This window comes from Strix aluco, chromosome 2 (genome assembly GCF_031877795.1).
Source record: "Strix aluco isolate bStrAlu1 chromosome 2, bStrAlu1.hap1, whole genome shotgun sequence".
Lineage (NCBI taxonomy): Eukaryota > Metazoa > Chordata > Aves > Strigiformes > Strigidae > Strix > Strix aluco.
In genome coordinates, this window is record NC_133932.1 from 18,278,387 (window position 1) to 18,303,878 (window position 25,492).

The 25,492-nt window shown below is 59.5% G+C and overlaps 1 long non-coding RNA gene across 1 annotated transcript; it reads right to left on the bottom strand.

Moving 5' to 3' along the window:
• Positions 1 to 9,421: 9,421 nt before the first annotated feature.
• LOC141920129 (uncharacterized) lies at positions 9,422 to 10,180 on the bottom strand. Its single transcript, XR_012622215.1, has 3 exons — positions 10,127 to 10,180; positions 9,883 to 10,040; positions 9,422 to 9,511 (listed from the first exon to the last, which is right to left on the bottom strand). It is a non-coding gene; the product is annotated as an uncharacterized LOC141920129 (long non-coding RNA).
• Positions 10,181 to 25,492: the final 15,312 nt, after the last annotated feature.

Below are 25,492 nucleotides of genomic sequence, written 5' to 3' on the forward strand. Positions count from 1 at the left end.
TCTGCCCGAGAGCTGCCCACAGCCGCAGCGGCAGCTCTCCCCACCCGGGGAGCTGTGTTCCCCCATCCGGCCGCGCCTGAAGCACCCCCCTAGCTTACCCCAGCAGCTTGCCCAGCCACAGCTGCTTCAGTGCCCGGGAGCTGCAGAAAGAGAGGAGAACCAGCATCAGGCCCCGCTGCCCCCCAGCCCCTGGGCCCCTGCACAGCCTTGCCCCTTGGGAAGGGCTGAGGGGCAGCACGAGGCCCCGTGGGGCAGGACAGGGGTGCTGCCCAAGCCCTGGCTCCCTCGTTGCTGCCAGAGCAGCTGCTCCTGCCCTTCCCTTCTGGGGACCAAAAGGCGACCAGGGGATGCAGGATGTGGGAACGCATCCCCATCCCTCCCTGCCCAGGCTCTGCATGGAGGGCAGAGGCCATTCACAGGGTGGCGTGGGCATGGTTGGGACCCTCTCCTGCCCAGCCGTGGGACGTGGCACCACGACTCACCCGAAAGTGGCAACACAGGTGCCGCTGGGCCAGATGAGGAGGATGGAGGTCCCGTCCTCATCGCTGCCTTCCTCCTCCTCCTCCTCTTTGATGTCCCCCGCTGTCTCCTTCCCGCTGCTCAGCACCCACAGCTGGTCCAGGGCCAGGCGGAGCTGTGGGCGCAGGGTGGTGCCACGTCTGTGGAGAAGAGAGACAGGCAGTGAGCCGGAGGTGGCCGCCTTGGGGTGCCCCCGGGCAGAGCCCTGCCCCCCACCTGCCCTTGTGTGGTGGTTTAGGCCCTGCCGGGACCAGAGACCACATTGCCACTGCCCCTCCCCCACCCTCCGACCGGAACGGGGCAGGGAGTGAAATACAAACCCCGGGGTTGCGATAACGAGACGTTTAATACAACAATGCAACAACAACAAACCAAACAACAACAAGAACGATAACAATAGCAATAACAGTAATAACAATAAACAGAACAAGGGATATAGCGATACAGCAGTGAGGAGAGCGACCCCACACCACGCGTTTACCAGCTGAGCAATCCCACACCACTGAGGGATCTTCTGAGAGGCCGGGTAAGGGAGACAATTGCTCAACCTCCTCCAGGGCAGCTATACCAAAGGCTCACCAGTACTCTCTTGGGTCTTTAAATTACCCTCTCCTGAGGTAATCTATACCTAGGATGCACGGGGCATCTGGGCCAGTCACAATGGGGTGCTTACGCCAGTCCTTCCCAGTTAAGCTTACTTCAGCTTCTAATAGGGTCAGCTGTTGGGACCCCCCTGTCACTCCGGAGAGACAGATGGGTTCAACCCCACTGTATGGCATCAGGGTGCACTGTGCACCAGTATCTACCAAGGCCTTATATTCTCGTGGGTCTGATGTGCCAGGCCATCGGATCCACACCGTCCAGTAAATCCGATTATCCCTTTCCTCCACCTGGCTGGAGGCAGGGCCCCTCTAATCCTGCTCAGCATCACTCACTTGTTGTAAGAGCGACTCCTGCAAGAATGACTCACTTGTCCCCTCAAGACGGTCAGACATAATGTTGGCCATTCTATTCTGTCTGGGGGATTTCCGACTGGACACTGGAGCTGCATCTCTCTTGGAAGACTCCCCTTTCATGGTGGTCTTCCCTTTCAGCTGCTGTACTCGTGCAGCTAGGGCGAGAGTGGGCTGTCCATCCCACCTCCTCGTGTTTTCCCCATGGTCGCGGAGGAAGAACCACAGGGTGCCCTGTGGTGTGTACCTTCCACTGCCCTTCTCTTGGGTGGGGAAACGCCTGCTTCTAATGGCTGAGACATCGGCCCGTGCAGGTGGAATGTAGGACATGTCCTCTTCCACTTTCTGGAGCCTCTGAGACAGTTCCCTTACAGCTGAAACCCAGGCATGTTGGGAGGAAGGGAGATTTCCCTCATATTGCTGGAGCTGGCCAATCACTTCGTCCACTGTTTCAGTCTGGGTGTCTTGCCACCAGGACGCTACTGCTAGTGCTTTGGAATGTGCCTCTGGTGCACTTTGCAGGAACTTCCGCCACATCAGCTGTGTGCAAGGGGCCTGATCTGGATCCGTGGGTGACCGCTCATCATTCAGATCACCATAAACCATGTCAAACACAGCCAATTCCCTGAGGTTCTGAATGCCTTTCTCCATGTTGGTCCCCTTGCCTAACCGACATAGAACATCATCCTTGTAGGGGTACCTCTCCCTTACACTGAGCAGGAGTCGCCTCCAAAGGCTGAGGGTATGAGCCTGTATCCCTATTGCCTTGTCAATACCAGCCTCCCTGGCTAAAGATCCCAGCTGCTTGGCCTCTCTCCCCTCCAATTCCAAAACACCAGCTCCACGATGCCAGCATCGGAGCAGACAGGTTCAAATTTGCTCGCCTGGAAGGCAGCTGAAATCCTTCCGCATATCTCGCAACTCACTCAGGGATAGAGATCGGATGGTTACCTCCGGCTCTTCCTCCTGTTCTCGTGATGGGCGTGGTTCATCATCACCCTGTACACTGCGAGGGGATTTTTTGGTATATTTGGTTTTCTGTATCGGGGCGACTCATACTGGCACTGCTTGTCCCTCTGGCCCAGCTGCTGTGCTGGTGGAGGCGACTGGTACTGCCACTGCCTGTCCCCCTGGCCCAGCTGCTGTGCTAGTGGAGGTGACTGGTACTGGCACTGGCTGTCCTTCTGTCCCAGCTGCTGTGCTAGTGGAGGTGACTCGTACTGGCACTGCCTGTCCCTCTGGCCCAGCTGCTGTGCTAGTGGAGGCAACTAGTACTGGCACTGCCTGTCCCCCTTGCCCAGCTGCTGTGCTAGTGGAGGCTACTGGTATTGGCACTGCCTGTCCCCCTGGCCCAGCTGCTCTGCTGGTGGTGGTGACTGGTACTGGCACTGCCTGTCCCTCTGGCCCAGCTGCTGTGCTGGTGGAGGTGACTGCTACTGGCACTGCCTGTCACTCTGGCGCAGCTGCTGTGCTAGTGGAGGCGACTGGTACTGGCACTGCCTGTCACTCTGGCCCAGCTGCTGTGCTGGTGGAGGTGACTGGTACTGGTACTGCCTGTCCCCCTGGCCAAGCTGCTGTGCTAGTGGAGGCGACTGGTACTGGCACTGCCTGTCACTCTGGCCCAGCTGCTGTGCTGGTGGAGGTGACTGGTACTGGCACTGGCTGTCCCTCTGTCCCAGCTGCTGTGCTAGTAGAAGCGACTGGTACTGGCACTGCCTGTCCCTCTGGCCCAACTGCTGTGCTAGTGGAGGCGACTGGTATTGGCACTGCCTGTCCCCCTTGCCCAGCTGCTCTGATGGTGGAGGTGACTGGTACTGGCAATGCCTGTCACTCTGGCCCAACTGCTGTGCTAGTGGAGGTGACTGGTATTGGCACTGCCTTTCCCCCTGACCCAGCTGCTGTGCTGGTGGAGGTGACTGGTACTGGCACTGCCTGTCACTCTGGCCCAGCTGCAGTGCTAGTAGTGGCGACTGATATTGGCACTGCCAGTCCCCCTTGCCCAGCTGCTGTGCTAGTGGAGGCGACTGGTATTGGCACTGCCTGTCCCCCTGGCCCAGCTGCTCTGCTGGTGGTGGTGACTGGTACTGGCACTGCCTGTCCCTCTGGCCCAGCTGCTGTGCTGGTGGAGGTGACTGGTATTGGCACTGCCTGTCCCCCTCTGGCCCAGCTGCTGTGCTGGTGGAGGTGACTGGTACTGGCACTGCCTGTCACTCTGTCCCAGCTGCTGTGCTAGTAGAGGCGACTGGTACTGGCACTGCCTGTCCCTCTGACCCAGCTGCTGTGCTGGTGGAGGTGACTGGTACTGGCACTGCCTGTCACTCTGGCCCAGCTGGTGTGCTGGTGGAGGCGACTGCTACTGGCACTGCCTGTCCCTCTGGCCCAGCTGCTGTGCTGGTGGAGGTGACTGGTACTGGCACTGCCTGACTCCCTGGCCCAGCTGCTGTGCTAGTGGAGGCAACTGCTACTGGCACTGCCTGTCCCTCTGGCCCAGCTGCTGTGCTGGTGGAGGTGACTGGTACTGCCACTGCCTGTCCCTCTGGCCCAGCTGCTGTGCTAGTGGAGGTGACTGGTACTGGCAGTGCCTGTCCCCCTGGCCCCGCTGCTGTACCAGTATGTTCCCTTTCAGATCCTGCAGCTCTTTCTCCCCCTTCAGGGCAGTGAACAGTAGTAAAGGTGACATGGTAAGCATGGGCAAGCCCCCAGCACATTGCAGTGTGTTGTGTCTCCCGGGGTTTGTCAGATTGGCAAGACACCTTTTTCAGATACTCCACCAGTTTATCAGGACTCTGCACTTGTTCGGGAGTGAAATCCCAAACCGTTGGAGGTGACCACTGAGTCAGGCACTTGCCCATCTTTTCCCACACACCTTGCCATTTATAACTATCTGCCCTCGGGGCAGGTTTCCGGGTGCTGCTGTCATTGGAGAAATACCGCATGGCCCAAAACAAGATCCGGCAGACATTCAGAAAGCATTGTGCCGCAAACACACTGGCCTGGGTGCTCCAAGGATAGCTAAAACTCTGAAAAACCGAGAGGATCTCTTCCCCTGGCTCACCCATAGAGGGGGTGAGACCCCTAACAAAAGCCCAGGCAGCAAACAGGTACCGGTTCACCCCCACAAGCACTGATGCAAGCCCATTATAAGCAGTCAGCAGCCAGTATAGCAAAATAAAACCCTTGACACATTTTCCACCGACAACAAACGCCAGCACTGGGAACACACAGCGGATATAAGGATTAATCCAGCCCCACCACGCAAGCAAGTTGGCCAGCATTGCAAATGTTCCTTATCAAACAATACAAATAAAAACAGAAAAATTGCACCTAACAGATTGCTCTAACACACCTTCTCCTTTTGTCCTTATCTCAACCCTCTCGTGCCCCATGCTGGGCGCCAAAAAGGCTGTGGTGGTTTAGGCCCCGCCGGGACCCGAGACCACGCTGCCGCTGCCCCTCCCCCACCCTCCGACCGGAACGGGGCAGGGAGTGAAATACAAACCCCGGGGTTGAGGTAAGGAGAGGTTTAATACCACAGTGCCACAGCAACAAACCGAACAACAGCAAGAACAAGAACAATAACAGTAATAACAAGAAACAGAACAAGGGATATAGCGATACAGCAGTGAGGAGAGCGACCCCACACCACGCCTTTACCAATCTTCCCGCGCTTGGGCGCCCGGACGTGAAGTCAGCATGGTATTGAATAACCCGGCTAGAGCTCCCTCCCCACTGCTGGGGAAACTTAACCCTATCCTAGCTGAACCAGGACACCTTGGGACAGACATTGGTGCATCCAGCACCAAGGGCCCAGGGCCTGGGGCTGGTGCCAGAGTGTCCCTGGCCTGGTGGCAGGGCCAGGGATGGGGGAAAGGCAGTGGGGCTCTGAGGGTCTTACCGCAACTTGGCGACGACCAGTTCCTCCTGGAGGAGGAGAAGGCGTCTCTCGCTCCTCCTGTGGCCCCGGGTCAGCCACACGTCCGTGCTCAGCACCGCCTCAGCGTCGGTGAGAGCCTCCCTGCAGAGCAGAGAGCGGTGGGCATGAGAAAGGCTGTGGCTGAGGGGCCCGGCCGTGCCCGCCCGTCCCCGAGCCCCGGGGGGAGCCTACCTGGAGTGCCAGCAGCAGTTGGCCTGGCCCATCCTGCCCGGGACAGGAGGACCCCTCGCTCTGCACCAAGGATGTGGCCCAGCTGGCCACAGCGAGGATGGGAAGCAGGGTGCCGGTGCCGGGAAGCGCTGTTCGGCCAGACCCTGCCTCCTCCCAGAGCTGCTCCGTGCCAGCACAGCCCCGTGCTGCCGGCTCTGGTGGCTGCTGGCTCCAAAATGGCCGACGCTGGGAGCCCAACGGAAAGTGGGCGGGGCCTCGTGCTGGGGGTTCTCTCCAGCATGGCCCTGGCTGTCTTGCCCCGGGCAGCCCAGAGCAGGGCAGAGCAGAGGGGAAGCACCCCCTCCCTCCGCCTGCTGCCAGTGGTCTGCCTGCTGCAGCCCGGGATGCAGTTCGCCCCCAATGCCCCAGGGGTACTTTGCTGGCTCCAAGTTGCTCAACTTCGGGTCCACCATCACCCCAGGGCTCTGCACAGCTGCTTTCCAGCTGGGTCTCCCCCAGCACATACAGCTCCAGGGGCTTGTTCCTCCCCAGGTCCAGGACTTTGCTCTTCCCTCTTCCCCTTCTTCAACGACAGGAAGCTCCTGGCAGCCCCTTTCTCCAGCCTGTCAAGGTCCCTCTGGTTGGCAACACAACCCTCGGCTGCAGGAGCCTCTCCTCCCAGTCATGTGCCTTCTGCAAGCTGTCTGAGGGTGTGCTCTGCCCCATCATCCGGATCACTGAATGTGGACAGGGCGCGCATCATGCCGCGCAGGGCTTTGTCACAGAATGATCAGAAATTGAGGGGGAAGATCCACTTTTGTGTGTGTGTGTGTGTGTGTGTATTATAAATATGGTGCTTCTCCCTGTCATCCCTTCAAGCCATTAAAAGGTGCACAGGCTCTCTCGTTTTTCATTTGAATGTCACACCTCTTCTTAGTACTGACCTTACGTGCAACGTTGTATCGGGCTGTACTCTCGCATAGACTGTTGGATAGTACCTAGCCTAGATTAGTAGAGAGCAGATTAATCTGCATTACCGGTGCTAACACCAGTGACGGGAGGTTGCATCTGGCTGTTCAGCCAAAGGATAAAAATCAAAGGTGTCTCTTGAACTCAGTGGGCTATTGACTGAATTCATCACGCTCAAAAAACAAAAGCTACAGGAGAAAGGCATATTCTATCTTGACTGCTACAATGCATGTTTTAGGAGGTATGAAGATAAACCCTCCGTGCCCCTCCGCCCACCCCCTTCCAAGAAAAAGGACTAGAGAAAAAAGATGCAACTTCTAGAGCAATGAGGCTTTTAATAGCCAAGTAAATTTCCCTGTATCATGCCCATTCAATGAGCTACTTTGTCTGACACTCTGCCTTACTCGGTACCAGCATAAGACTCTTCCAGGAAATATTAAACAAACAAAAAAAAAAAAATATTGCTGTACAGCCAGTTGCCTGCGTTACGCTATGGAAGATGTAGAATTCCTCTCTGATCCACAACTTTCCACCTACAAGCAAAACCGTAGTGAAGCTTTCCTCCATTTCCAATGCGCTCTGATGGCTCTTCCCCAGGGAAAGCCTTTCCTCTGTCACTCTGGGGGCATAGCTGGTCATAGGCAAGGCAAGCCCCGAGCCCCACGCACCATCCGAGGCCACCACCGTCCTCCTGTAGCCGTGAGCAAGATCTCAAACTCCTTTTCCGCTGCAGGAGAAGAGTTGTTAATAGAAATGGATGCACATGGCACAGTCTGTTCCAGAACAGTCACAGCTGTTCAAAGCTTTCCGTGCCCTGGATTGGGGGGTTTCAGGACCAGCTCCTGGGTCAGCTTGCACCGAGGCTAGCGACAGCTGTGCTTCATGCAGGTAACTCAGGTTTAACCCTTTGTCCCCTGACCATCCCCACAGGTCCAGCAGCATAGAAAGTCACAGTGGGCTGCGTTGGAGCAACCTGCTCCGCTGGACTTGTGGCAAATGTTGCGTCTGCATCCCTGCCCTTCTGTTCTCCCTGTAGGGTCCTGGTCAATACAACAAGCTGCTCTCCCTGGAAATGACCATCGTGGCGAAAGACAGGCTCCACTGTGAGCCACGACCTTCACCCACCGAGCAGCCAGCACAGCCAGGGACACGTTTGTGCGAAAGTCCCTTCTCATGGCAAAAAGGGGATCCATAGTCAGCTTTGGATGTCGTGTGTCTGGTGTAACTGTTGATACTGCGCAATGCCTTGGTTAAAATAGAAGCGACGAAGAGAGTTAAAAACCTGCCCTTTTCAGGAAAAATGCAGGAAATCGGCATCTTTTGGCTATTTTACACTCCAACAAGAAAGATTGTGGGCCCGTGTTTTGCTGATTAGGGATACCAATCAAACTCAGACACCAGAGTGAAAAGAGCAGGCGTATTTTACTGGAAATAGCTAAATCATGTAACAGAATAATACAGAAAACATACAACAAGAAAAGACAGAATAGTGCACTTAAACAAACAGGAAAATACAGGGTAATGCATCAAATCGTTACTACACGAGAGAGAGAATAGTGATTAAGAAAGATCCATCACCACTTGCATATGTTACCATCATCCAGATCCGCAGTCGCCGGGGAGCCCCGGTTACAGCGAGGATTTGGAGAGCCTTTCCCGGCAAGTGGGAAATCCTACGCGGTGCGTCCACCCGTAGGTGAGGCTTCCAAAGTCGCTGTGAGCGGGTCCCGCCTTATATACCCCCAAATCAGCAAGCCAGAATAACTGGCACCTTTGTTTTGAGCGGAACATCTGGTTTCACTCTCACATTAGATTCCCCCGGAGCCTGGCCAGGGCTCAAGGGAGAAGCTAAGGGAGTTTCCCTGCTTATCTAATTTATTTATGTTCTTTTTAGAACAAGGCCACACGTCTGGTCCCAAGGCCGGACAGCAGGCTTCATGGCCTTGTTAACTTACCTGTACGCAAAAAAGAAGATACATACATTCAGGATAGACATGTTTTCATTACATTCATCATCAGTCAGGAGTCTATGATATCTAAGCTACATCTTTCATTAATGAGCATACATATTTCGTTAATGACTACATACTAAGTTAGCAGCTTTGGCTCGGGGCCTGTGGTTCAGGCTTCAATACTTCAACACTTTAGCACTTTTTACATCAGGATAGGCGGTTTGTTATAACCTAGTACAATACCTACTAGCACAACGGTTATCAGTTACAAAATATACAGGATTCATCTATAGGTCAACTCTGGCTTGGGCCTATTGTCCAAGCCTTAGCACTTCAGCCCGGTGGTTAATGCTTTAAGGGAAGTTCAGCACGTTGGGAAAAGGGATATAAGACCACTCTTCTGGACACTGTCTGGACTGGGCTAGGCTGGGCTTGGAGAGCCTGGGAGGGTCCCCGGGGTCCCAGCTTTCCTGCAGTGCTGACTGTGGCGGCTGCGGCCTGTTCTTTCCTGCCGTGCTGACTGCACCCACCTGGTGGGGCTGTCCTTGGGAAGGGCACCAGAGCTGAAAAAGCCCCTGGTAGAGGGGCGGGGAGAAGCTCTTCTCCAGAGATTTGCCAGAAACTCTCCAGAGCATCCCTTTTCCAGCGCATGAGATGCTCTGTGTGACAAGGGAAGGTGCCCATTAGTCCACAGTCCTGGGCAAGCGGGTCTAGGTGACCCTGCTTGAGCAGGCAGGTTGGACCAGAGGACCTTCACAGGTCCCTCCCAGCCTCAGCTGTTCTATGGGATTCTGTGCTTCGTTTGACTCCTCAAGCACCTGAACTCAGCCCCGATGCCTGCTGGAAAGGATTCTGGCGCAAGGGATGATGATCCCAAACTCCTCCACTAGGATTCATCCCAAAACAACTTCTACCTAGTCCAGAATATCGTATGGCACACACAGTCAGAAGGGAGAAAATGTCCTTTTATTGTGGACATCCAGTGCAGGAGCCCAGGAGTCACAGGGGTTCAACCAGTAACAAGAAATCAGCACCTACAACGACAGAGCCAGAAAGCACTGGTAAAGCCACAAAGGCAGGAACAGGCATGGCTTGGTTCCCCTTTCTTTGGGAAACACAGTTGACAAGGAATTGTTGATATCCCAGAAGAGAGCTACTGCTGGCCTTAGCTCCGGGGTGGCTCTGGCACCTTATCCCCTCTAAGGTAATGCCCTTAGAGAGCTGTGCATGTGCAGAGGTGCACAGTGCCCCTGTGCCACACAGCAGGGCTCCCCTGGGGAGCTGCCACGGGGTTATTTCCAAACCCTGCATAGCACCATCCCTCGCCGTCCCTTGCCAGTCAGTTGGACTGACTTAGAGCAGGGTGGAGAGTTGGCAAAGATAGGCAGCAAAGCCTGGTACACACCTGGGGCTTCCTGATCTTTCGCACCTCCCTGCTTTTCTTCTGTCCCCTTCTTTTCCTCTCTTCTCTTCTTTGCTTCGTGGCATGGCCTCTCCTCTGCCCAGGTCTCTTCTCTCTTTCGTTTCCTTTGGCCGTCGTCTTCCTGGCAGGAGCCTGCAAACCTTTCCATCCCACAGCATGGTTAGACAGGGAAAGCCAGGATCAACTGGAATCAGCTCTTGATTTAACCAAAGCTGACTCGTTTTACCTTCTGTGCTCCGAGAGGCTCTTCAGTTCTTCTGCGCATCCCAGGGATTCTACCACGGTCTCAGTGGTGGCTGGAGACAAAGCAACGGGTGCCTAAAACAGAAAGGTCGTCATTAGCAGGTGGCAAGGGATGCCCTGAAGTAGTAAGCAACTGCTTGGCACGTTGCTGCCTTAGCTCTACAGGGGAGATCTCTTTGGCTGGTTTGAGTCAGCCCTTTCTTCCAAGGTTCTCGCTCTGGAACACAGTGTTCACATGGGTGGGGGACAGTCCATTTGTGGGGGCCATTCAGCAGAGAGCCTGCGATCCCCTGCCAGGCAAGGAAAGGCTTGCCCACTTCCTTCTGCCAGCATTTCTTCTGCCCTCCCAAGACAGAGCTCTGCGGATGTCCATTTGGTGCAAGACAACCTTCTGTGGTGGGAGGCTTTGCTTTTGAAATCTATCTTTCTGTGGCGTTTTGTAGGTATTTCCTCTGATTAAGCACATGCCTAAGGCATAGGAGAAAAGACCTTTCCAGTTTTACTGACAGTGTATCATTCCATGGGGGGAAAAATAAAATGCAAAGCCACAAGAGACTGAACGCCAGGAAGAGGCACAGCAGCTGCTTGGACTCAACAGCAACTGCCCTCCTCCTGCCTAAGACACATTGTTGCAGCGCTTGTGGAGCTGCCATACCTCCGCCCTTTCTGCTCCCACCACCGCCTCTCCCCCCGCTGCTCTCTGGAGGATGAGCAGAGAGGCTGGTGCATCCAGGCAGGCTTTTGCCTGGTGCTCGGCATCTGCTTCGCCTGGAGGGCCGTGCTGCTTTTCCAAAGGCAACTCTGGAAAGCAAAAGCGTGTGCAGCAAAGTGACTGGTTGGAAGTGGACAACAGCTAAAGCAAAACCCACAGGAAGCCCTACCCCAGCTGTCTGCTCAGGCTGTGACAGCCCTCAGTCCCTCCTCATACCTGTGGGTCTGTCCACGGGCTCAGGTGACGTCTGGCCAGCCATCTCCTCCCCAAAGATGTCGCTGCCGTTTTCAATCAGAAATTCCACCAGCAGCTTCACCTGCACACATCAAAGCCTTGGTTTCAGGGCAGGTGTCTGAAAACACGTCAAGCAGCCTTTCCCGCTCCTGAGCCTTGCTTCTGCGCAGAAGGCTGTGGCTGTGGGGCTGCTCTTCCAGGCAGCCACTCCACCGGCATTTGCGCAAGAGAGGAGCAAGCTCTGAGGGTCCAGGCAGGCTGCAGCCAGCCGGTCAGTACAGCGTACCTTCTCGGTCACCTCCAGCGCGGCCTCGAGGGGGAGCAGCTCCTCGTCAGGTGGGCCCAGCAGGTTTGGCCCCAGGCAGATGGCCAGGTTGCTGGAGGTCATTCTGCTGGTGGACACGTGGTGGCCGATGTTCTGCAGCAGGGAGAGCAGCCGCTGGAGGAGGAGGAGATGGGCTGCAGGCAACTTCTCGGCCACCCTGAGGGAGCAGGAACACAACGTTAAGGAAGCAGATGCTGCCCACAGCTGTCCCTGAAGCTTGCACAAGGCAGGCGGGAGCCAGTGTCTGTGCTGCGCCACTTTCCAGGTGCTCTCAGGCAGCGATCAGGAGGAAAACACACTGTTGCTTCCCAGCTCCTGGTTTCACCCAAGCCCACGCAAGGGAAGGCTCCCTGCCCACGCCCTTTCCCCCCGAAATGCAACCCCAGCCCAGCAAATGCAAGCTGCCAGAAAATGCAACCTTCTAAGGAGCCCGTCCCTTTTCAGGCAAGTCCCAGGACTCTGCCACTCCCTACTCAACAGGCAGGCTGCTGGCCACACTTACACTTTCAGCGCTTCCACCCTGGCCTCCTTGCTTGGCCTCTCCATGGCTTGCATCCAGTCCTGGTAGACGCCGACAACGAGGAGCTTGCCGGGGATGCTGCGTAGAAAGTCCTGCAAGGCCAAGGGCTTCAGGTGAGCCTTTGAAGATTCCAGGCCAGCCAGGAGCTCTTCCAGCTGCAGGGCAGAAGCGCTCACCTTCAAGATGGCAGCTAGCAGGATGACAGGCTGGTTTGCCAGGTCCACATCTGCGCCGCGGTCGAGGTCCTCCTTCAGCTTCTGGAGCGCTGTCCCCCTGTCGGATCTCCGGAATATCCCCTCCGTCGACGGTCCTCTCTGGTACAGGATGTCCAGGAGCTCCTGCGGGAGACGCAGGAGGACAGCTGCTTGGCTGAAGAAACAAGTGACAGCAGAGGCCAGAGCTCTGCCCCAGGCTGGGCTCCCCCCCGCCCCCGCAAAGGGTCTGGCGCCAGAAGCGGTGGCCGTGGGTGAAGAGCCCAGTGCCCCAGCCACCCCCGCAGCCGCTGGGGACACTGCCTCTGGAGCAGCCGGAGGGAGGGCTGGGGCTCCCCTGTCCAGGCTGGCCTACCTGGATGGGCCGGGGCAGCGTGCCGGCCTCCTCGCAGAGGGCTGCCAGGGGCTGCCCAAAGAGCGCCCTGCTGCAGCCGGAGCCCGCCTGCCCTGGCGCCGGGGCAGCGGCCGGGCTCTGCCGCAGCGCAAAGGGCCAGGGCAGCCCCCTCCTCCTCCTGCTGCTGCTGCCGCCGCCGCTCCCTCCCGCTGCAAAGGGAAAGAGAGCAAGAGCCCGTCAGTGGGAACCGCCAGGCCAGTGCTCCCGGAGCCTGCCCTGCCCTGCCCTGCCCTGCCTGCAGCGCGGTGCTGAGTGCTGCGGCGGGACGGGACGGGACGGGACGGGACGGGCAGGGAGCCGGCAGCTGGAGCCAGGGCTCTGGCTCAGCGGCTCCGGCTCGCAGTCTCCTGAGAGCCAGCGGGACAGCGGGACAGCCCCGCCCAGCCCTCGCCCTGCCCTCCTCCAGGCTGCGAGCAGCAGCAGAGGGAGGCTCCCTGTCCCGCAGAATCACGTCCAGCGGCCGCTGCCCAGCGGGTGTCCTTGCTCGTCCGGGTGACGTCCGTCCTCCCTTGGGGTGCCCGACCTGCGGGGTGACACTCAGGGAACAAGGGAGCACGGCTCCTCCCGGCTCTGGCCGAGGAGCAGGGACCCATCTGCCCGGCTCTGGGGACAGAGCTCAGGCAGGCAGCACCTCGAGTGCTCAGCACTGTCGAAGGGTCCCGAGCACTCAGCTCTCTCCTGCTGCAGTGTGATGGGCACCGATTTCCTCTGGCCAAAGGGCAGCAGCAACAGCATCCTCAGTTGTGCAGACGTGCCGGTCCAGGAGAAAAGAAGGCCCTCCCTGCCCTTCGTTCCCAAACTTACCTGGTGAGTGGCAAAGTCCGCCTCCACTGGTAGACGGGGCTGTTGGAGGCCCTTGCTTGGGGTCAGCCTGCAAGAAGCAGGCTGCACTTAGAGAGCATCCCCGCGGCAGAAAGGGCCACCAGCAAGCGGCCACCCGGCACCAGCAGCCTGAGGGCGGCAGAGCGGGGACCCTCTGCCCTCCCACGCTCTCTACCTCACGTGGCAGGTTTCCTCCCAGCACCACCAGCAAGGACATGCGGCGTTCCTGGTAGCTCCCCAACCCTCTCTGCACCCAGGCTGGCACCGCGGGACCCTCCCTCCCTCCTGCACAGGCTCACCCCACTCGCCGCACAGCCCTGGCACCCCGGCACAGCCAGAGGTGGGTGAAAGGCAGCCGTTCTCACCTCTGTCTGGCCCTCCATCAGCCTCTCCAGGCTCCTGGCGCTGAATGTCCTCCACTGGGCAGGAGAGAAAGAGTGGAAGGAGGTGAGCAGCGATGCCTCTGCTGCTCGGCTGGAGGGCCAGTGCTCGGGGACAGCGGCCAGACTAGAGAGACACTCACTCCATGGCGTCGGCTCAGCTCCTTCTGCAGGAGTTTGATGGACGGGACGTTGGTCACTCGGGCTCCCGTGGCTCCTTCGGGTGTCCTGTCACCAGGAAAGGACAGGGAGAAAGCTGGCTGAGCCCCAAGCCACCTCTTTTCCCTTGTCAGGCAGCTCTGCCCGAGAGCTGCCCACAGCCGCAGCGGCAGCTCTCCCCACCTGGGGAGCTGTGTTCCCCCATCCGGCCGCGCCTGAAGCACCCCCCTAGCTTACCCCAGCAGCTTGCCCAGCCACAGCTGCTTCAGTGCCCGGGAGCTGCAGAAAGAGAGGAGAACCAGCATCAGGCCCCGCTGCCCCCCAGCCCCTGGGCCCCTGCACAGCCTTGCCCCTTGGGAAGGGCTGAGGGGCAGCACGAGGCCCCGTGGGGCAGGACAGGGGTGCTGCCCAAGCCCTGGCTCCCTCGTTGCTGCCAGAGCAGCTGCTCCTGCCCTTCCCTTCTGGGGACCAAAAGGCGACCAGGGGATGCAGGATGTGGGAACGCATCCCCATCCCTCCCTGCCCAGGCTCTGCATGGAGGGCAGAGGCCATTCACAGGGTGGCGTGGGCATGGTTGGGACCCTCTCCTGCCCAGCCGTGGGACGTGGCACCACGACTCACCCGAAAGTGGCAACACAGGTGCCGCTGGGCCAGATGAGGAGGATGGAGGTCCCGTCCTCATCGCTGCCTTCCTCCTCCTCCTCCTCTTTGATGTCCCCCGCTGTCTCCTTCCCGCTGCTCAGCACCCACAGCTGGTCCAGGGCCAGGCGGAGCTGTGGGCGCAGGGTGGTGCCACGTCTGTGGAGAAGAGAGACAGGCAGTGAGCCGGAGGTGGCCGCCTTGGGGTGCCCCCGGGCAGAGCCCTGCCCCCCACCTGCCCTTGTGTGGTGGTTTAGGCCCTGCCGGGACCAGAGACCACATTGCCACTGCCCCTCCCCCACCCTCCGACCGGAACGGGGCAGGGAGTGAAATACAAACCCCGGGGTTGCGATAACGAGACGTTTAATACAACAATGCAACAACAACAAACCAAACAACAACAAGAACGATAACAATAGCAATAACAGTAATAACAATAAACAGAACAAGGGATATAGCGATACAGCAGTGAGGAGAGCGACCCCACACCACGCGTTTACCAACTGAGCAATCCCACACCACTGAGGGATCTTCTGAGAGGCCGGGTAAGGGAGACAATTGCTCAACCTCCTCCAGGGCAGCTATACCAAAGGCTCACCAGTACTCTCTTGGGTCTTTAAATTACCCTCTCCTGAGGTAATCTATACCTAGGATGCACGGGGCATCTGGGCCAGTCACAATGGGGTGCTTACGCCAGTCCTTCCCAGTTAAGCTTACTTCAGCTTCTAATAGGGTCAGCTGTTGGGACCCCCCTGTCACTCCGGAGAGACAGATGGGTTCAACCCCACTGTATGGCATCAGGGTGCACTGTGCACCAGTATCTACCAAGGCCTTATATTCTCGTGGGTCTGATGTGCCAGGCCATCGGATCCACACCGTCCAGTAAATCCGATTATCCCTTTCCTCCACCTGGCTGGAGGCAGGGCCCCTCTAATCCTGCTCAGCATCACTCACTTGTTGTAAGAGCGACTCCTGCAAGAATGACTCACTTGTCCCCTCAAGACGGTCAGACATAATGTTGGCCATTCTATTCTGTCTGGGGGATTTCCGACTGGACACTGGAGCTGCGTCTCTCTTGGAAGACTCCCCTTTCATGGTGGTCTTCCCTTTCAGCTGCTGTACTCGTGCAGCTAGGGCGAGAGTGGGCTGTCCATCCCACCTCCTCGTGTTTTCCCCATGGTCGCGGAGGAAGAACCACAGGGTGCCCTGTGGTGTGTACCTTCCACTGCCCTTCTCTTGGGTGGGGAAACGCCTGCTTCTAATGGCTGAGACATCGGCCCGTGCAGGTGGAATGTAGGACATGTCCTCTTCCACTTTCTGGAGCCTCTGAGACAGTTCCCTTACAGCTGAAACCCAGGCATGTTGGGAGGAAGGGAGATTTCCCTCATATTGCTGGAGCTGGCCAATCACTTCGTCCACTGTTTCAGTCTGGGTGTCTTGCCACCAGGACGCTACTGCTAGTGCTTTGGAATGTGCCTCTGGTGCACTTTGCAAGAACTTCCGCCACATCAGCTGTGTGCAAGGGGCCTGATCTGGATCCGTGGGTGACCGCTCATCATTCAGATCACCATAAACCATGTCAAACACAGCCAATTCCCTGAGGTTCTGAATGCCTTTCTCCATGTTGGTCCCCTTGCCTAACCGACATAGAACATCATCCTTGTAGGGGTACCTCTCCCTTACACTGAGCAGGAGTCGCCTCCAAAGGCTGAGGGTATGAGCCTGTATCCCTATTGCCTTGTCAATACCAGCCTCCCTGGCTAAAGATCCCAGCTGCTTGGCCTCTCTCCCCTCCAATTCCAAAACACCAGCTCCACGATGCCAGCATCGGAGCAGACGGGTTCAAATTTGCTCGCCTGGAAGGCAGCTGAAATCCTTCCGCATATCTCGCAACTCACTCAGGGATAGAGATCGGATGGTTACCTCCGGCTCTTCCTCCTGTTCTCGTGATGGGCCTGGTTCATCATCACCCTGTACACTGCGAGGGGATTTTTTGGTATATTTGGTTTTCTGTATCGGGGCGACTCATACTGGCACTGCTTGTCCCTCTGGCCCAGCTGCTGTGCTGGTGGAGGCGACTGGTACTGCCACTGCCTGTCCCCCTGGCCCAGCTGCTGTGCTAGTGGAGGTGACTGGTACTGGCACTGGCTGTCACTCTGGCCCAGCTGCTGTGCTAGTGGAGGTGACTCGTACTGGCACTGCCTGTCCCCCTTGCCCAGCTGCTGTGCTAGTGGAGGCTACTGGTATTGGCACTGCCTGTCCCCCTGGCCCAGCTGCTCTGCTGGTGGTGGTGACTGGTACTGGCACTGGCTGTCCCTCTGGCCCAGCTGCTCTGCTGGTGGAGGTGACTGGTACTGGCACTGCCTGTCACTCTGGCCCAGCTGCTGTGCTGGTGGAGGTGACTGGTACTGGTACTGCCTGTCCCCCTGGCCCAGCTGCTGTGCTAGTGGAGGCGACTGGTACTGGTACTGCCTGTCCCTCTGGCCCAGCTGCTGTGCTGGTGGAGGTGACTGGTACTGGCACTGCCTGTCCCCCTGGCCCAGATGCTGTGCTGGTGGAGGTGACTGGTACTGGCACTGCCTGTCCCTCTGTCCCAGCTGCTGTGCTGGTGGAGGTGACTGGTACTGGCACTGCCTGTCCCTCTGGCCCAGCTGCTGTGCTAGTGGAGGCGACTGCTACTGGCACTGCCTGTCACTCTGGCCCAGCTGCTGTGCTAGTGGAGGCGACTGCTACTGGCACTGCCTGTCACTCTGGCCCAGCTGCTGTGCTGGTGGAGGCGACTGGTACTGGCACTGCCTGTCCCTCTGGCCCAGCTGCTGTGCTAGTGGAGGCGACTGCTACTGGCACTGCCTGTCACTCTGGCCCAGCTGCTGTGCTAGTGGAGGCGACTGCTACTGGCACTGCCTGTCACTCTGGCCCAGCTGCTGTGCTGCTGGAGGTGACTGGTACTGGCACTGCCTGTCACTCTGGCCCAGCTGCAGTGCTAGTAGTGGCGACTGGTACTGGTACTCCCTGTCCCTTGGCCCAGCTGCTGTGCTGGTGGAGGTGACTGGTACTGGCACTGCCTGTCACTCTGGCCCAGCCGCTGTGCTGCTGGAGTTGACTGGTACTGCCACTGCCTGTCCCCCTGGCCCAGCTGCTGTGCTAGTGGAGGTGACTCGTACTGGCACTGCCTGTCCCTCTGGCCCAGCTGCTGTGCTAGTGGAGGCAACTAGTACTGGCACTGCCTGTCCCCCTTGCCCAGCTGCTGTGCTAGTGGAGGCTACTGGTATTGCCACTGCCTGTCCCCCAGGCCCAGCTGCTCTGCTGGTGGTGGTGACTGGTACTGGCACTGCCTGTCCCTCTGGCCCAGCTGCTGTGCTGGTGGAGGTGACTGGTACTGGCACTGTCTGTCACTCTGGCCCAGCCGGAGTGCTAGTAGTGGCGACTGGTATTGGCACTGCCTGTCCCCCTTGCCCAGCTGCTGTGCTAGTGGAGGCAACTGGTACTGGCACTGCCTGTCCCCCTGGCCCAGCTGCTGTGCTGGTTGAGGTGACTGGTACTGGCACTGCCTGACTCCCTGGCCCAGATGCTGTGCTAGTGGAGGTGACTGCTACTGGCACTGGCTGTCCCTCTGTCCCATCTGCTGTGCTAGTGGAGGCGACTGGTATTGGCACTGCCTGTCCCCCTTGCCCAGCTGCTCTGCTGGTGGAGGTGACTGGTACTGGCACTGCCTGTCACTCTGGCCCAGCTGCTGTGCTAGTGGAGGCGACTGGTACTGGCACTGCCTGTCACTCTGGCCCAGATGCAGTGCTAGTGGAGGTGACTGGTATTGGCACTGCCTGTCCCTCTGGCCCAGCTGCTCTGCTGGTGGAGGTGACTGGTACTGGCACTGCCTGTCCCTCTGGCCCAGCTGCTCTGCTGGTGGAGGTGACTGGTTCTGGCACTGCCTGTCACTCTGGCCCAGCTGCAGTGCTAGTAGTGGCGACTGGTACTGGCACTGCCTGTCACTCTGGCCCAGCTGCTGTGCTGGTGGAGGCGACTGGTACTGGCACTGGCTGTCCCTCTGTCCCAGCTGCTGTGCTGGTGGAGGTGACTGGTACTGGCACTGCCTGTCACTCTGGCCCAGCTGCTGTGCTAGTGGAGGCGACTGCTACTGGCACTGCCTGTCCCTCTGGCCCAGCTGCTGTGCTGGTGGAGGTGACTGGTACTGCCACTGCCTGTCCCTCTGGCCCAGCTGCTGTGCTAGTGGAGGCGACTGCTACTGGCACTGCCTGTCACTCTGGCCCAGCTGCTGTGCTGGTGGAGGCGACTGGTACTGGCACTGGCTGTCCCTCTGTCCCAGCTGCTGTGCTAGTGGAGGCGACTGGTACTGGCACTGCCTGTCACTCTGGCCCAGCTGCTGTGCTAGTGGAGGCGACTGCTACTGGCACTGCCTGTCCCTCTGGCCCAGCTGCTGTGCTGGTGGAGGTGACTGGTACTGGCACTGCCTGTCCCCCTGGCCCGGATGCTGTGCTAGTGGAGGTGACTGATACTGGCACTGGCTGTCCCTCTGTCCCAGCTGCTGTGCTAGTGGAGGTGACTGGTACTGGCACTGGCTGTCCCTCTGTCCCAGTTGCTGTGCTAGTAGAGGCGACTGGTACTGGCACTGCCTGTCCCTCTGGCCCAGCTGCTGTGCTGGTGGAGGTGACTGGTATTGGCACTGCCTGTCCCTCTGGCCCAGCTGCTGTGCTGGTGGAGGTGACTGGTACTGCCACTGCCTGTCACTCTGGCCGAGCTGCAGTGCTAGTGGAGGTGACTGGTATTGGCACTGCCTGTCCCTCTGGCCCAGCTGCTCTGCTGGTGGAGGTGACTGGTACTGGCACTGCCTGTCCCTCTGGCCCAGCTGTTCTGCTGGTGGAGGTGACTGGTTCTGGCACTGCCTGTCCCTCTGGCCCAGCTGCTGTGCTGGTGGAGGTGACTGGTACTGGCACTGCCTGTCACTCTGGCCCAGCTGCAGTGCTAGTAGTGGCGACTGGTATTGGCACTGCCTGTCCCCCTTGCCCAGCTGCTGTGCTGCTGGAGGCGACTGGTATTGGCACTGCCTGTCCCCCTGGCCCAGCTGCTGTGCTAGTGGAGGCGACTGGTACTGGCACTGGCTGTCCCTCTGTCCCAGCTGCTGTGCTAGTAGTGGCGACTGGTACTGGCACTGCCTGTCACTCTGGCCCAGCTGCTGTGCTGGTGGAGGCGACTGGTACTGGCACTGCCTGTCACTCTGGCCCAGCTGCTGTGCTAGTGGGGGCGACTGCTACTGGCACTGCCTGTCACTCTGGCCCAGCTGCTGTGCTGGTGGAGGTGACTGGTACTGCCACTGCCTGTCACTCTGGCCCAGCTGCTGTGCTAGTGGAGGCGACTGCTACTGGCACTGCCTGTCACTCTGACCCAGCTGCTGTGCTGCTGGAGGTGACTGGTACTGGCACTGCCTGTCACTCTGTCCCAGCCGCTGTGCTGCTGGAGGTGACTGGTACTGGCACTGCCTGTCACTCTGGCCCAGCTGCAGTGCTAGTAGTGGCGACTGGTACTGGCACTGGCTGTCCCTCTGTCCCAGCTGCTGTGCTGGTGGTGGTGACTGGTACTGGCACTGCCTGTCCCCCTGGCCCAGATGCTGTGCTGGTGGAGGTGACTGGTTCTGGCACTGGCTGTCCCTCTGTCCCAGCTGCTGTGCTGGTGGAGGTGACTGGTACTGGCACTGGCTGTCCCTCTGTCCCAGCTGCTGTGCTAGTAGAGGCGACTGCTACTGGCACTGCCTGTCCCTCTGGCCCAGCTGCTGTGCTAGTAGTGGCGACTGGTACTGGCACTGCCTGTCACTCTGGCCCAGCTGCTGTGCTGGTGGAGGCGACTGGTACTGGCACTGCCTGTCCCTCTGGCCCAGCTGCTGTGCTGGTGAAGGCGACTGGTACTGGCACTGGCTGTCCCTCTGTCCCAGCTGCTGTGCTAGTGGAGGCGACTGGTACTGGCACTGCCTGTCCCTCTGGCCCAGCTGCTGTGCTGGTGGAGGTGACTGGTACTGGCACTGCCTGTCCCCCTGGCCCAGATGCTGTGCTAGTGGAGGTGACTGGTACTGGCACTGGCTGTCTCTCTGTCCCAGCTGCTGTGCTAGTGGAGGTGACTGGTACTGGCACTGCCTGTCACTCTGGCCCAGCTGCTGTGCTGGTGGAGGCGACTGGTACTGGCACTGCCTGTCCCTCTGGCCCATCTGCTGTGCTGGTGGAGGTGACTGGTATTGGCACTGCCTGTCCCTCTGGCCCAGCTGCTGTGCTGGTGGAGGTGACTGGTACTGCCACTGCCTGTCACTCTGGCCGAGCTGCAGTGCTAGTAGTGGCGACTGGTACTGGCACTGCCTGTCCCTCTGGCCCAACTGCTGTGCTAGTGGAGGCGACTGGTATTGGCACTGCCTGTCCCCCTTGCCCAGCTGCTCTGCTAGTGGAGGTGACTGGTATTGGCACTGCCTGTCCCTCTGACCCAGCTGCTGTGCTGGTGGAGGTGACTGGTACTGCCACTGCCTGTCACTCTGGCCCAGCTGCAGTGCTAGTGGAGGTGACTGGTATTGGCACTGCCTGTCCCTCTGGCCCAGCTGCTCTGCTGGTGGAGGTGACTGGTACTGGCACTGCCTGTCCCTCTGGCCCAGCTGCTCTGCTGGTGGAGGTGACTGGTTCTGGCACTGCCTGTCCCTCTGGCCCAGCTGCTGTGCTGGTGGAGGTGACTGGTACTGGCACTGCCTGTCCCTCTGTCCCAGCTGCAGTGCTAGTAGTGGCGACTGGTATTGGCACTGCCTGTCCCCCTTGCCCAGCTGCTGTGCTGCTGGAGGCGACTGGTATTGGCACTGCCTGTCCCCCTGGCCCAGCTGCTGTGCTAGTGGAGGCGACTGGTACTGGCACTGGCTGTCCCTCTGTCCCAGCTGCTGTGCTGGTGGTGGCGACTGGTACTGGCACTGCCTGTCCCCCTGGCCCAGATGCTGTGCTGGTGGAGGTGACTGGTACTGGCACTGGCTGTCCCTCTGTCCCAGCTGCTGTGCTGGTGGAGGTGACTGGTACTGGCACTGGCTGTCCCTCTGTCCCAGCTGCTGTGCTAGTAGAGGCGACTGCTACTGGCACTGCCTGTCCCTCTGGCCCAGCTGCTGTGCTAGTAGTGGCGACTGGTACTGGCACTGCCTGTCACTCTGGCCCAGCTGCTGTGCTGGTGGAGGCAACTGGTACTGGCACTGCCTGTCACTCTGGCCCAGCTGCTGTGCTAGTGGGGGCGACTGGTACTGGCACTGCCTGTCACTCTGGCCCAGCTGCTGTGCTAGTGGAGGCGACTGCTACTGGCACTGCCTGTCACTCTGGCCCAGCTGCTGTGCTGGTGGAGGTGACTGGTACTGGCACTGGCTGTCCCTCTGTCCCAGCTGCTGTGCTAGTGGAGGTGACTGGTACTGGCACTGGCTGTCCCTCTGTCCCAGCTGCTGTGCTAGTAGAGGCGACTGGTACTGGCACTGCCTGTCGCTCTGGCCCAACTGCTGTGCTAGTGGAGGCGACTGGTATTGGCACTGCCTGTCCCCCTTGCCCAGCTGCTCTGCTGGTGGAGGTGACTGGTACTGGCACTGCCTGTCCCTCTGGCCCAGCTGCAGTGCTAGTGGAGGTGACTGGTATTGGCACTGCCTGTCCCTCTGGCCCAGCTGCTGTGCTGGTGGAGGCGACTGGTACTGGCACTGCCTGTCACTCTGGCCCAGCTGCTGTGCTAGTGGGGGCGACTGCTACTGGCACTGCCTGTCACTCTGGCCCAGCTGCTGTGCTGGTGGAGGTGACTGGTACTGCCACTGCCTGTCACTCTGGCCCAGCTGCTGTGCTAGTGGAGGCGACTGCTACTGGCACTGCCTGTCACTCTGGCCCTGCTGCTGTGCTGGTGGAGGTGACTGGTACTGGCACTGCCTGTCACTCTGTCCCAGCCGCTGTGCTGCTGGAGGTGACTGGTACTGGCACTGCCTGTCACTCTGGCCCAGCTGCAGTGCTAGTAGTGGCGACTGGTACTGGCACTGGCTGTCCCTCTGTCCCAGCTGCTGTGCTGGTGGTGGTGACTGGTACTGGCACTGCCTGTCCCCCTGGCCCAGATGCTGTGCTGGTGGAGGTGACTGGTACTGGCACTGGCTGTCCCTCTGTCCCAGCTGCTGTGCTGGTGGAGGTGACTGGTACTGGCACTGGCTGTCCCTCTGTCCCAGCTGCTGTGCTAGTAGAGGCGACTGCTACTGGCACTGCCTGTCCCTCTGGCCCAGCTGCTGTGCTAGTAGTGGCGACTGGTACTGGCACTGCCTGTCACTCTGGCCCAGCTGCTGTGCTGGTGGAGGTGACTGGTACTGGCACTGCCTGTCACTCTGGCCCAGCTGCTGTGCTAGTGGAGGCGACTGCTACTGGCACTGCCTGTCCCTCTGGCCCAGCTGCTGTGCTGGTGGAGGTGACTGGTACTGGCACTGCCTGTCCCCCTGGCCCAGATGCTGTGCTAGTGGAGGTGACTGGTACTGGCACTGGCTGTCCCTCTGTCCCAGTTGCTGTGCTAGTAGAGGCGACTGGTACTGGCACTGCCTGTCCCTCTGGCCCAGCTGCTGTGCTGGTGCAGGTGACTGGTATTGGCACTGCCTGTCCCTCTGGCCCAGCTGCTGTGCTGGTGGAGGTGACTGGTACTGCCACTGCCTGTCACTCTGGCCGAGCTGCAGTGCTAGTAGTGGCGACTGGTACTGGCACTGCCTGTCCCTCTGTCCCAGCTGCTGTGCTAGTAGAGGCGACTGGTACTGGCACTGCCTGTCGCTCTGGCCCAACTGCTGTGCTAGTGGAGGCGACTGGTATTGGCACTGCCTGTCCCCCTTGCCCAGCTGCTCTGCTGGTGGAGGTGACTGGTACTGGCACTGCCTGTCCCTCTGGCCCAGCTGCAGTGCTAGTGGAGGTGACTGGTATTGGCACTGCCTGTCCCTCTGGCCCAGCTGCTCTGCTGGTGGAGGTGACTGGTACTGGCACTGCCTGTCCCTCTGGCCCAGCTGCTGTGCTGGTGGAGGTGACTGGTTCTGGCACTGGCTGTCCCTCTGTCCCAGCTGCTGTGCTGGTGGAGGTGACTGGTACTGGCACTGCCTGTCCCCCTTGCCCAGCTGTTGTGCTGGTGGAGGCGACTGGTATTGGCACTGCCTGTCCCCCTGGCCCAGCTGCTCTGCTGGTGGTGGTGACTGGTACTGGCACTGCCTGTCCCTCTGGCCCAGCTGGTGTGCTGGTGGAGGCGGCTGGTACTGGCACTGCCTGTCACTCTGGCCCAGCTGCTGTGCTCGTGGAGGTGACTGGTACTGGTACTGCCTGTCCCCCTGGCCCAGCTGCTGTGCTTGTGGAGGCGACTGGTATTGGCACTGCCTGTCACTCTGGCCCAGCTGCTCTGCTGGTGGCGGTGACTGGTACTGGCACTGCCTGTCCCTCTGGCCCAGCTGCTCTGCTGGTGGAGGTGACTGGTTCTGGCACTGCCTGTCACTCTGGCCCAGCTGCAGTGCTAGTAGTGGCGACTGGTACTGGCACTGCCTGTCACTCTGACCCAGCTGCTGTGCTGGTGGAGGCGACTGGTACTGCCACTGCCTGTCCCCCTGTCCCAGCTGCTGTGCTAGTGGAGGTGACTCGTACTGGCACTGCCTGTCCCTCTGGCCCAGCTGCTGTGCTAGTGGAGGCTACTGGTATTGGCACTGCCTGTCCCCGTGGCCCAGCTGCTCTGCTGGTGGTGGTGACTGGTACTGGCACTGCCTGTCCCTCTGGCCCAGCTGCTGTGCTGGTGGAGGTGACTGGTACTGGCACTGCCTGTCACTCTGGCCCAGCTGGAGTGTTAGTAGTGGCGACTGGTATTGGCACTGCCTGTCCCCCTTGCCCAGCTGCTGTGCTAGTGGAGGCGACTGGTATTGGCACTGCCTGTCCCCCTGGCCCAGCTGCTCTGCTGGTGGTGGTGACTGGTACTGGCACTGCCTGTCCCCCTGGCCCAGCTGCTGTGCTAGTGGAGGCGACTGCTACTGGCACTGCCTGTCACTCTGGCCCAGCTGCTGTGCTAGTGGAGGTGACTCGTACTGGCACTGCCTGTCACTCTGGCCCAGATGCTGTGCTGGTGGAGGCGACTGGTACTGGCACTGGCTGTCCCTCTGTCCCAGCTGCTGTGCTGGTGGAGGTGACTGGTACTGGCACTGCCTGTCACTCTGGCCCAGCTGCTGTGCTAGTGGAGGCGACTGCTACTGGCATTGTCTGTCACTCTGGCCCAGCTGCTGTGCTAGTGGAGGCGACTGCTACTGGCACTGCCTGTCCCTCTGTCCCAGCTGCTGTGCTAGTGGAGGCGACTGCTACTGGCACTGCCTGTCACTCTGGCCCAGCTGCTGTGCTGGTGGAGGTGACTGGTACTGGCACTGCCTGTCCCCCTGGCCCAGCTGCTGTGCTAGTTGAGGTGACTGGTACTGGCACTGGCTGTCCCTCTGGCCCAGCTGCAGTGCTGGTGGAGGTGACTGGTACTGGCACTGGCTGTCCCTCTGTCCCAGCTGCTGTGCTAGTAGAGGCGACTGCTACTGGCACTGCCTGTCCCTCTGTCCCAGCTGCTGTGCTAGTAGAGGCGACTGCTACTGGCACTGCCTGTCGCTCTGGCCCAACTGCTGTGCTAGTGGAGGCGACTGGTATTGGCACTGCCTGTCCCCCTTGCCCAGCTGCTCTGCTGGTGGAGGTGACTGGTACTGGCACTGCCTGTCCCTCTGGCCCAGCTGCAGTGCTAGTGGAGGTGACTGGTATTGGCACTGCCTGTCCCTCTGGCCCAGCTGCTCTGCTGGTGGAGGTGACTGGTACTGGCACTGCCTGTCCCTCTGGCCCAGCCGCTGTGCTGCTGGAGGTGACTGGTACTGGCACTGCCTGTCACTCTGGCCCAGCTGCAGTGCTAGTAGTGGCGACTGGTACTGGCACTGGCTG